This window comes from Petaurus breviceps, unplaced genomic scaffold, assembly GCF_028583685.1.
Source record: "Petaurus breviceps papuanus isolate PSGF00001 unplaced genomic scaffold, PetGlider_PUasm1.0 91133, whole genome shotgun sequence".
Lineage (NCBI taxonomy): Eukaryota > Metazoa > Chordata > Mammalia > Diprotodontia > Petauridae > Petaurus > Petaurus breviceps.
Window position 1 is genome coordinate 1,253,470 of NW_027187419.1, and position 12,737 is coordinate 1,266,206.

A 12,737-nucleotide genomic window follows, 5' to 3' on the forward strand; every position below is an offset into this window, starting at 1 on the left:
AGTTAAAATTAATTTCATTTTTATGTGATTTGGTATTTGCCATGACCAGCACCTACTAAATCCTTTCCTGTGTATTGTACAAGTTTGAACCCTCTTTCATGTTTTATAATCCTTCTCTCATCTATTCTCACTTATGTATTGAAGTTATCAAGTATCATAGATTATGTTGAGTTAAATTGGAGGGAGGGAGGTGGAGATCTTATTGATTTCTTCATAGAATTTCCTCTAACCCTTCATCATCTGCAACAGATGTTAGTGTGTATGCTACAATTATTTTCATGGCATTGTTTTTTACAAATACTGCAACACAAAATGACAAATGTCCTGTAAGATGATGTTTCTTGTTGCCTTTGGGTGCCTGATAAAATCAGCTCTTCCAATTACTTTGTTTGATTTTCTAAGGAATACTTATTATCTATCCCTCCATTTAACTGCGACTCTCTTCTTTCTTCTTGTTTCGCTTATTGTGAGAACATTTATCATCAAATCCCTCCTCCCCCCAGTAGAACGTTTGCTTGTTGATTATTGTACAATGATCTCACTTTAGAGTTATGAGGTCCTCTCAAGTTATCTAAGGAGGACAACTGCTTTACACCTTTATTTTGTTGCTCTATGCTCATGTCATGGCAATTTTCTGCCTGTTTGTAGAGGCAATCTGGAGAACCTGGAAATTTCTGACCTACTCTACCATCTTCCCAGAATGCCCTTCCAGAGTTCTAAAAATGCCAAATTAAAATGGCTGGATGGCCTAAAATTCATGTGATATTATTCACTTATTGTTTTCTACTACTCTACTACCATCACCATAGAAGCAGAAGACTGAGGACTCAGGACTGAGGACTGGTTTGTGGTTTTCTCTCATTCACGAATTGCCTTGGTCAAAGAGATCACCAGCAAGTGGCCAGCCTACTGGTGATCAATCTCTTTGCTTTTAGCTAGGAAGATCCTCAGCAAACAAACCTGGTCTGTGGCTGGGACCCTCCGCAAAGCCTTTCAAGCACTCTATAGACTGATAGAGTTTATATTCCACCTGTATTTGTCTTGAGAACCCAGAATCATCTCTTTACATGATGAGACATCATTGGAGGATTTTGTAAAGGCATTATCATGATGATGATGATGGATGATCTATACATGACTCTTTAAAGTTCAGAAGGTATTTGATTATTGGATTATCAAAATAACCCCATTACAATGACATTAACATCAACATATCAATAAATTTAATTAGCAATTAATACATTAATGTTATTGTTATGGAGATGAGAAAACTGAGAATCATTAGGTTAAATGACCAGCCTATGGTCAGGCAGCTAATAAGATAACAAGTGCAGTTTGAACTCATCTATTTTGACTCCAAGAAAGTGCTCTTTCCGCTATGTTATGACAAGAACTATTTTATATAATAGGATATTTCAGAAACTTTGGATTCAGAGCTACAAGGCAAAGTCATCTCAAATCTATTTTACAGATAAGAAAACTGAAACTCAGAGAGGTCATAGGATCATATGTTTAGACTGAGAGGATACTTTAGAGGCTATTTAGTCCAATTCTCTTATAGAGGGGGAAACTGAGGCCCAGGGAAATGAAGTGACTTGAGGAAGCTATGATGTAGAGTGTTAGATTTAGACCTTGTTCAAGTCACTGAGCCTTTCTTAGCCTGTTTCTTCATCTGTCAAATGAGGATAATAATAGCCCCTTCCTGGGTGTTGTGGGAAACAAATAAGATAATATTTGTAAAGTGATTTAAAAATCTAAAAGTTCTATGTAATTGCAGACCATTGTTGTAGTTGTTGTCCAGGATTATGCATGCACTAAGTGATGGAGAGGAAAGCTGAGCCTAGAGTCTTTGACTCCAGATCTCATGTTCTTGCCACTAAATCTGTTCATTAGTAATAAAATATTTTAGAGTTTACAAAGCATTTCACAGTAAAAGAGTGAGGAAGATAATGGAAGCATTACTGTCTCCATTGTTATAGATGGGGAAACTGAAGTTTAGAAAGAAAAATGACTTGACCATGGTCCCATGGCCAACAAGTCACAGTGCAGGTCATTTGGCTCCAAGTCTACTACATCATGTGCTAGTTTTGTGAATGGAAGCTTAAGCATGGACCAGAGATGACCCTAAAAGTAGTGCAAACCTGGAACCAATAGCCTCATGTTGACATAGTTGTGGAAGTGCAATAACAGAAAGACAAAAAGAATTCAGGGAAAGGTGAAGTGTGCTAAAAGAAGAAATGGTGGAAACAGAAGAGGAGAAGAAGGCAGATCAGTCAGCTTAGTGGAGGAGAGTGGAGAAAGGAAAAGGATTAAATTTGTTAATCTAGAAAGGAGCTAACAGAGAAGAGAACAGTTTGGTGAAGTTGATTTAGGCTGGCAGCCCAGACAGGAGCTAGTATAAGAGAAGTCTGGGGATGGGAAACAATAGAGGACAGAGAAACCAACTTGGGATGTTGCCTGCTAGAACTTGGCCTGATCCTAGCCAAGAAAAACCTTATTTTTGTAAGAAAATGCCACTGAAAACATACTATGCTACTCAAAAGACTTTGGTGGCTACCCATTACCTCACAGAGCCTATAATTCAAATTCCTCAGGCTTATATTTGAGGAATCAGTGTACTGCATTGGAGAAGACTTGATTTTGGATAGAGGACCTAGATTTGAATCCTGGCTCTGCCACTTACTACTTGTGACCTTGAAAATATCCCTTAATGGTCTCTACACCTCACTTTCCTCTTCTATAAAGTTACAAAGGTGACCTGGATCATCTCTGAGGTCCCTTTTATCTCTTAATCTGCAGACCTATAAAAGCTCTTTATGACCTCAGTTTTCAGTCTTCCCTCCTCTTATTCCCTCACCAATCAAATTTGTTCTTGTTCCAGGGTCTCCAGGCCAGGAAGCACAATGGGGCTTTGATGGAAAGCATACCTAGCAGAGGGGTGTGATGGAACCCCCTAAATCGGGCAGTCATTGGGATTGACCTTGCCAGGTAACTGGGAGGAGATGGGGTGCCACTCTTTGGGGAGGAAGGAAGTATAACCCTCTGAATGTTGGTTCATGGGACAAAGCACATGCTGCTCCATGCCCATTTCAATTCCCTTGGTTGATTCCTTGTAGTTTCTGGAGCCTGTGTAGAGAAAACTGGTGGAATGTAGGTGAGAGGTACCTGCCTTGGGTCCTAGGTTCCCACTCATGATTTGAGAGTTGAAAAAGTAAGTTGTTGTCAGCCATATAGAGTGCTAGCTAGAGTGGAGACAGTATCAAGCTTAAGAACTGATAGAAGGAGAGTCAGGTTGCAAGGAAAAGAGAGCTAAGAAGAATAAATGTAGGTGATATATCCATCAACATTATTTTCAGCTTATAAGCTCCCCTTTAAATTTGTTGGTTATATGCTCCTGTATAAACATATTCCTGTAGTGTGAGGCAGTAAACCGTTTTAAAAGCAAAAAAAAAAAAAAAGAAACTTAAGAAGGTTGTTTGCCATTTACAGGGAAAAGGGAACTGGACATAAGCACAATGTCCAAGTCCTCTCTCTTAACTTTAGCTGTTTGCAACAGAGGAGAAGTGATACTTGAAAATCAGTAGGGGGTGATAGTGAGCAAGACTTGGGACTTGGATCTCAAAGAAGGATGCAGAGGGAGTCTGATGCTGTACTTTATAGGCAGGATGTGCCCTGGAAATTATTGTGCCGTCTTTGGCACCAGAAGACTGGACATTGAATCCCAGATCTGGTAATGGTCAGTGAAGGGATCTTGGGCAAGATTCCGCTTTTCTCTCTCACGTTCAGGTTCTTCCTCCATAAAACAGGTGCCCCTTACTTTAAAGGGTTGTTCTGAGGAAAGCACCTTGTGAACAAACAGCAAGGCATGATGTACTTGGGAGTTCCTCTTCATTATTATACCCCCAGCTAAGAATGAAATCTTGTTCTTTGTTAGAGCATAAGGTCCTGCAATGAAATGCCTGTCTCCAAGGGTGATGGGTGTGTTCCTTTGAGGAAGAAGGCAGATGCAACTATGGTACAGCAACAATAAGGAAAGCTCATATTCACACAGCAACTCCCAATTTAAATCCATTATTACCTCTCTGGGTCTATCTGTTCATCTGTTCAACAAGATGATTTGATGAGAGCATCTCTGAGGTTCCTTTTAGGTTTAGATGAGATGTTCTTAAATTTTTCTGCTTGTCACAGAACCTTCAACAGGCTAGGGTAACCTAAGGACCCCTTCTCAGAAATGTTTTAAAATGCATAAAATAAAATGCATAGGATTGTACAGGAAATCAGTCACATAAAATACTGTTGTCAGATTGTTTTTTTTAAACAAATTCATGTCTGTGATCTCACTTGGTCCTCACCACCATCGTGTAAGGCAGGTAGTGTAAGAGCTACTTCTATTTTACAGATGAGGAAACTGAGTCTCAGAGAAGTGAAGTGACTTGCCAGAGATGGCATGGCTAACGTGCAGCTGAACTTAAACCTTAGTCTTTTGACTCCCTGTCTACTCTTCAGTAAGAAATATAAACTCTAGGAGTGATCCTCAGAAAAAGTGCTGTTCTTGGGTGCTACACCTTATGTTTCTTTCTGTTTGCTTGACAAAACATGCATTTGGAGGTGTCCCATCCAGCTGAGTGTACGTTCTTACTTCAAGTTTCTCTCTCTCTCTCTCTCTCTCTCTCTCTCTCTCTCTCTCTCAAAGCTTTGTCCCCTACAATCCCAGCTGATCCTCATCCCCTCCATATTTCAATCAGGCACTCAAACAGTACTTCTTTGTCTTAAAGTTCTTCCTTCTCCTTTTCCTCCTCCTTCCACCTCCTCCAGAAACCTAACCTCCCCTTCCCCCCATACACACAGTTTTAGCTTCTCTAATAAATACCTCTGTGGTTTGTTTTGTTTCTAGCCCTCTGCCTGAATGCTAATTGATTCCTACTGAAAGGGATAATAGCCAACCCTCCCTTTCTCACTGAGCCATATTGCTCAATTATTACTGCTAAAGCATTTCACTCCACAGCCTTCCTTTTATTGCTCCCCATTCCCTACTCGTGTTAAATTATAAAATACTTCATCAGTATGAAAAGAACACTCTTGGATTGACGGTAAAGGGACCTGAGTTCTAGCACTGGCTCTGTTGCTACCTGGATTGTGACTATGGGCAAGCCATTCGATCCCTCTGGGCTTCAGTTTCTTCATCAGGAAAATGACTGAGTTGTTTATAAAATTTTCAGATGACACAAAGCTGGGATAGAGAAATAATATTGGATGGCAGAGTCAGGATTAAAAAAAACCCACAGGCTATCATGATGAATTTAATCCAAGAAGATGAAATTTGATAGTGACTAATGTAAAATTCTATACTTAGGTTAAAAAAATTCAACTTAAGTACAAGGCAGGGATAGTATAGCTAGGCAACATTTCCTGTGAAAAAAGATCTGGGGATTTTAGTGGTCTGCAAGCAAAAGTGTAATCTGGAAGGCCAAAAAACTATGTGATCTGAGGCTTCATTGAAAAAGGCAAAGTGCCCAGCACACAGGAGATGGTAAGAATGTTGCATTCTACCTTGGTTAGATGGTATCTGGGAGACTTTGCGGCTCATATTCTGGGTACCACATTTTAGGAATGACATTAACAAGCTAAAATGTCTCAATTACAGTGAACATAATGATCAGGGACCTCAGGATTGTGCTATATGGGGCAGGTAGGTGAGTTCAAATCTGGCCTCAGACACTTACTGTCTGGGTGACCCTGGGCAAGTCACTTAACCCTGTTTGCCTCCATTTCCTCACCTGTAAAATGAGCTGGAGAAGGAAATGGCAAACCACTCTAGTATCTTTGCCAACAAAACCCCAAGTGGGGTCAGGAAGATTCTAACATAACTGAAAAATGACTGAACAATGAAATGACTGAATAACAATCCAAAAGAAGATGGATTTTGGGAAATATTTGGAGGTCTGCAGGCAAAGGAAAGGTGATATAATAATAACAAAAACAATATTTTGTAAAAATTATGCAAACGTTTTAGAGAGAGGATTAAAACAAATACTGTATAGGAATGGGTTGAATTTGATGGCCTCTAAGGTCCCTTAAAACTCTGAAGTTTGGTGATTCTGACTCAAGGCCCTTAGGTCTCCCATAAGTTTAAGGAGCTTATGAATGCTTAATCCCAATTGCCTCAAAGAACAAAAACCATAGCAAAACAAAAAAGATAAAAAGGGTGGGGGGAAGCTGGGTGTTACAGTAGATAGAGTACCAGCTTTGGAGTCAGGAAGACCTGAGTTAAAATTTGGCCTCAGACACTTACTAGCTGTGTTACTCTGGGCAAGTCACTTAACCCTGAATTGCCTCTAAAAACAAGACAAAAGAAGAATGACAGGCTGTTCTGAAAACTTTAGGAGTATGCTGGAGCCAGCTCATACAGGCTAATAAGACTTGATTGCTAACTTTTCAATGTGAACATTTACAGCTTGGAAATTGGCAAATACTACAGATTAGGGCTTCATTTATTGTTTTTATTGATTGTTTAGTCTTAAGAAAGTGATGGAGAAAATCATAATAATTTAGATTAAACTTAAAGGTGTGTCCTGCATTTTTGGAGGACCTATTGTTGAACATTTATTAGGACACTGCTGGATATAACATTGTTTCTAGGGTGAGTTTTAAGTGAAGAAATGTGTTTCTGCAGAGTTATGGAAAGGAAATCCGCAGTGCATTTAAAAATATATGCTAATGAATAAGCAACCAAACCTCACTTAATTATTCCCTTTACAATAGTATGGTAGAAAGAGCACTAGATTTGGAGTTAGAAAACATTGGGTTCCTAAACCTCCCTCTGCCACTTACTACCTTGTTCAGTAAGGGGGATGACCTCTATGGACCCTTCTAGCTTGAGACTTGAGTCTTGAGACTACCATGACAGTCTCCCCTTAAGACAGCTTCTAGAACATATTTATGGACAATAATATTTTTTAAGGTTAAGCCCCAAACAATATTTTGTCTACCACTGTCTTGTTTTTTCTTCCTGATAACAAGCCCCCCTCCCCAAATAATATTTTGCCCTGACCCCTGATATATAATTCATCCAGTCCAGGAGGGCCACCCAAAGTCAGAGTATAAGAACTCCTCTCTCAGAAGGGCACTTTTAAGTGCACCCTCCCCTCTGGCAGAAGCACTCCCCTTCCTGATGAATGGGCTCATATCTCTATGCTCCCCAATGCAGTGCTGCCCTTAGGAGTTAAACTCTATGCTAGTGTGTCTGCCTATGTTGTATGTCAGGTTCCTTTATCCTCTCTCCCCCACCCCTCATTCCCATTCCTTTGCAATAAAGCTTTGTCTTGAATGCACTCTCATTGTTCTACATGTTTTCTCAACGCCAGGACTCATCAAGGGATTGTTTTCTTTGTTGTCTCTGGCTGGCCCATAGGCCTTAGACATCAACTGGGTATCTGGAGAAGGATTTTAACCTCTTGACAACCTCACATATACTGGAGAGGAGGGGACTGTGTGAGTCCAGTGGCAGAACTAGCAAGGGTTCAATAGGGGAACCCTATGTCCACCCAGGAGGGACAGCCTTATACCAGAGGAGGTCATGAAACAATTGGCGCAGCGAGCAGGGCCTCAAAACCTATGATTTTGTGAACTCATCCCTTTCTGTTCTATTGTAGCTTACTAATTTAAAATGTTGCTAACTGTGGCTAATTTTTTCCCCTTAATTTTATTCCTGACTGCTTCTTTTTATCCAGCACTGGCTTTGTTCATAGCTGCTCGATAAGTATTCTTTTCTTTTTTTTTTCCCTGCCCTTGTAGGTGACCTGCCCAGGGTCACACAGCTAGTAAGTGTCTGAGTCAGGATTTGAACTCAGGGCCGGTGCTCTATCCACTGTACCACCAAACTGCCCCCAATAAGTATTTATGAGTGAATTAGTGAACTACCATGTTGCCTTTGGATGATGATGAAGACGATGATTGTAATAACAGAACTGACATTTAGACAGTGTTTTGATGTTTACAGACAGTGGTTTAATGTTTAATGTGTCTTTCCTTTCAAAAAAAAAGGAAGATAAAAGGAAGTTCGCAGCATCACAGAGTTGTTGTTGCTGTAGTTGTTGCTGTTGGAGCTTTGTTCTTGAAGACCATGACATAACGAGGCTGATGCCTTGACTGGAATTGGATTTGAGAGAGTTATCAGCCCCCTCTCCTCCAGAGTCATCAGAGTTAGAGCTGAGGGGGTGGGCTGTAAAGGCCAGGGCCTCTGTCCCCCAGCTCCCATCTGACAAGGCCTAGAGAACCAAAGGGGCGTGCCCCAGGTCACACGCCGGGATTTGAACCCCAGCTCTCCAGTTCCAGATTCAGCACTTGTCCGTCCCCTACAACTCACTTGTCCAAGAAAAATAACAAAACTGGATTCTGTAGCTGTCCTGTGTTGTTCTGTGGTTTATGTCCCCAGACTGAGGTAACAGCGCAGTTCTGGGTATAGGCGAGATGAGTTTACGCCTTGATTTACAGATACCGCATTCATCTTCTACTCCAGGGGTAAAGAGCCCAGTGGGTGGACCTGCTGTTATCCTGCCTTGGTTCTTATCTTCCAGCAAAGTTCAGCCTCGGGGCTCTGAGAGGGTGATCCAGTGGCATTTCCCTCATGCTCTTGCTGCTGGGCAGGGAAAGGTTGACTATAGGCAGAGGGAACCCTCCTCTGTGACCCGCTCCTCTCTTCCTCCCTCCCTCCCCCAAACCCCGGGCTACACTTTGAATATGAAGCATTGAATTGAGTCACTGTAATGAATGAAGCCGTTGGATATCTCATTTACGGTTTGACATCCATGCTGGCACCTCGGCAGATGCCTCTTACCCCTGCCTGGGGAAGCCACTTATGAAGATAGCACTTTGCGGATCTACAACCGTCCACCCGCAACCAATCCATTTAGCATTAGGCTTCCATTAGGGATGGGATAGGGGCGGGGGTAGGAGAGGGGAAGGGGAAGCGAGGAGATGAAATAAGTCAGGATCTGCTTTTGGATATGTCTCTTTTAACAATCCATCCTATTAAGTGCCCAAATCTCAAAAGAAATTTGGGGAAGCTTTTGTAGCCTGGGAAGGTGCTGATGGTCTCTTGAAACTTTACAGCTGTGTGTGACATTCCCAATGAAATAAAGCTAAATGCAAGGTATGTTAATTGGGCCTTGCAGGTATCCACAGATGTTTACCAGCCCACAGACCACCAAATCATCTTCCTGGGCACAGATATTATATGAGACTCTAGGCACACAGGCATTATTTGACCCTGTAAGCAAAATGAGCTGGTGCCTTTCTTATGCAATATGTCTTTGGGGGCAAGGAATGTATAATAACAACAAAAGCTAACATTTGTAGAGAGAGTGCTTGAAGATTTGCAAATACTTCACATGTAGCATCATATCATCTGAACCTCCCAGTAACCATGTGAGGTAAGTGGATGCAATTATCCCCACTTTACAGATGAAGAAATGGAGGGTTAGAGAGCATAAGTGACTTACTCAGGGTCACACAACTAGGAAGTGTCCAGGGCAGGATTTGAACTCAGGCCTTTCTGACTCTAAGTAGAGTACATCATCTTCTTCACAAAGATGAACCTAGTGCTCTTCCCTATTTCTTTGACAGGCACCACTATCTTCCAGGCACCCAAATTCACCACTTCAGTTCCAGCGTCACTTCCTCACCCTCATTTACCCTCACATATCTAACCAGTTGTCAAATTTTGTCTCAATCTCTACTCTAGCCCTTGAATTATCCATTTCTCTTCTTTTACACAGCCTCCATCATCTCTTGCTTGGACTATTGCCTGACTCAAGTCACTCCCCACTTCAATCCTTCCTCCCAGAGCTGCCAAAGTGATTTTCCTGAAGCACAGGTCTGACCATGTCAATCTTCTACTCAATAAACTTCAGTGGCTTCCTATTACCCCTAGGATCAAACACAACCTGGCCTCAACTTGCCTTTCCAGACTAATTCCACAATGTTCATGTTACAGGTAAATTGACCTTAGTGTTCTTCATATGTGATCTTTCTTTTACTATCTCCAAGCTTTAGCAGTAGCTGCCCGCCATGCTGGAATGCATTTTTCCCTCACTTTTGTCTCTTGGAATCCTTAGATTCCTTCTAGGCTCAGCTCAAGTGACACTTTGTATATGAAGCTTTTCATGATCTCCTGTTAGTATTTTCCCCCCCAAATCATCACAGATCTGTTTTGTACACACTTGTTTATGTACTTGTTGTCTCCCCTGGCTAGACTGCATGCTTCTCAAGGATAGAGATTCACTTTGGTCTTTGTTTCCAGCAATTACAATACTAGGTCCTTAGGACCTAATACAGCATGATACACAAAAGAAGGAGCCCAAGTACCCTCCAGAATTTTGTACCCTGGAGTCAAAGTTCCAGTTGTTTTGCCCTAGTTACAGCTTTGTTCTGACTCAAATCTTGGAACTTCTCAATGTACCCTGCTTCCTGGACTGCACACTTTCTTTTCCTGTGGGTGGCTGTCCCAGAGGCCTCTGTGTAAATCTGTACTTTGCCTAGGAGGAAGGAACAGCCAGGTCTGAATGCCTGGACTCTGTGTAGTGGCCCAGTCGCTTGGAAATTTTTCCTGGACTATTTGGAGGAGTCTGTTCCATTCTGCCCTCATTTCTTTCTGCCTCACTTTTCCCCAAGTATAGGGCTCTGGCAGCTTGGGAGGAGGTCACAGAACAATGTTCCATCCCTTGGAGGTAGGCTAGCAGACATAGAGCTTCGACTGCTCCAGGCTGCAATTGTGGCAGCTTCTTTGATCTTTTACTGACCAGTAAATTATTTATTGGGTCAGTCATAAAAAAACCAAAGACTATAAAATATATTTATAGTATCACGAAAATCTCCTCTCCTCCCTGCTGTCTTCAGACATCTACTGTGGACCTCCTTGTCTATAAAATAGTTAGTGCACTGTAACATCACTGTGAGCTCTCTCTCTCTCTCTCTCTCTCTCTCTCTCTCTCTCTCTCTCTCTCTCTCTCTCTCTCTCTCTCTCTCTCTCTCCTTCCTTCCTTCCTTCCTTCCTTCCTTCCTTCCTTCCTTCCTTCCTTCCTTCCTTCCTTCCTTCCTTCCTTCCTTCCTTCCTTCCTTCCATCCTTCCTTCCTTCCTCCCTCCCTCCCTTCTTTCCTCCTTCCTTCCCTTCCTTCTTCTCTTCCTCCCTCCCTCCCTTCCTTTCTCCCTTCTCCCTTTCCTTCCCTTACTTTCTTTTCCTGTTGCTCCACATTTCTTCTGAGCTCCATTACATTTTGCCCCCTTCCCCTCTTCCCTCAAGACTATAGAAGGTACTTTTGAGATTGCCTAGTCAAACTTTCTCATTTTACAAATGAGGAAACTAGGAGTTTCTAGGAGTTAAGTGACCTCTTCTAGGTTCTACAAGTCATAGGGAATAAACGCAGGCTCCAAACCTGTGCCTTATGATTTCAAATCCAGGGCTCTTTGTATCAGGATCACAGAATTGCAGTTTGGTCTGAAGTGCGGTTGAGGAAGCTGCAGGTGCTGGTGCACCCCAGGTCTTTGGGCCTCTGCAGCCCTCTTATGCAGGAATTCCAGATGGAGCCTTCACTCTTACTTAGAGAAACCTGTCGTTTTCTAGGCCTTGGGCTGGAGTCCCATCAGCAGATTCTTCTGGTGTGATCTGTCTGCCTCAGAGGCACATCTGTCAACCCCCCCCCCCCCCCCCCCGAAAATGAACTGCTCAGAATCAATGCCCAGCTTCAGTCTACACTTTGGGTTGTCATTCAGCAAGTTCATTTCATAAAGCAGTGAGTGAGTGTGTGTGTGTGTGTGTGTGTGTGTGTGTATGTGTGTGTGTGGTGTATGTTTATATATGTGTGTGGCAATGGGGAGGGGAGTGTAGGGTGGGGGGAGGGTACACATGGACTGGCTCGTGCAAGTTGTCAAGTGCTTCTTCTTATTTTATTTTTCCTTTGGCTTTTAGCTAGCACCTTCCTCAATTAGAGTGGCAGGGCTGAGCAGACAAGGAAATTAGTGGATCTTTCCCCCAACATCAATAAAACAAATTTCTCTCCGGGATACCTATTTGTTATTTGGATATCAGACTGACTGTAATCTGTTTCCATTTTCATTCTACATGTCCCTGGCAGAAGCTTGAGGCTCAGCCGTGGATATCCTGCTGTTTCCATTCGGATGTATGAGACGATAGATTAGATTCCTATTTGCTATGTGGTCTCCCCCCACAATATCCATTAGCAATGTCAGGAAGATCCAGGAGAATGTGCCTTCCCCCATTTATATTGGGTGGGGCAGGATGGGAGTGGGGGCCATTTACAGATGTCACCAACTATCACAGCTACACCAAAATGGGTCTCTCTCTCTCTCTCTCTCTCTCTCTCTCTCTCTCTCTCTCTCTCTCGCCTTGGTAATAAATCATGGCAAAGGTTATTTCTACCAGGAGAGATATGGTTATCAGAACTACACCCTGCTGTTGCAAAGCAGGTGGGGGTGTGTGAAGAAGGAAGACTCCAGTTGAAAGATGGGGACATGGGCTGTTTGTCTTCTTTGCTCTATAGTTTGTTCAAATAGCTCAAGCTTTCTTGGCTCTAGAGGACTGAGGAGGGTGATATCACTCTGGCTGTCCAAGTTCTTTTTAGCCATGGGGTCCCTTTGTTTAGTCAACCTTGTGAAAATAAGGGAAAAAATACCAGCCCATAGATCTTAACTACTTTCAGTTCCCTTAACCATGCTATCT

The 12,737-nt window shown here is 42.3% G+C and overlaps 1 long non-coding RNA gene across 3 annotated transcripts in view; it reads left to right on the top strand.

The window, feature by feature from the left end:
• The window catches only part of LOC138154746 (uncharacterized), a 186,652-nt gene that overhangs the window by 124,158 nt on the left and 49,757 nt on the right, over nt 1–12,737 (top strand). The window contains exon 3 of one of the 3 annotated variants that reach the window (XR_011166674.1): nt 2,882–2,988. The exons of the other annotated variants lie outside the window; for them this stretch is intronic. This is a non-coding gene — a long non-coding RNA (uncharacterized lncRNA). The remainder of the gene's footprint in view (nt 1–2,881; nt 2,989–12,737) is intronic. 3 annotated transcript variants of the gene reach the window in all.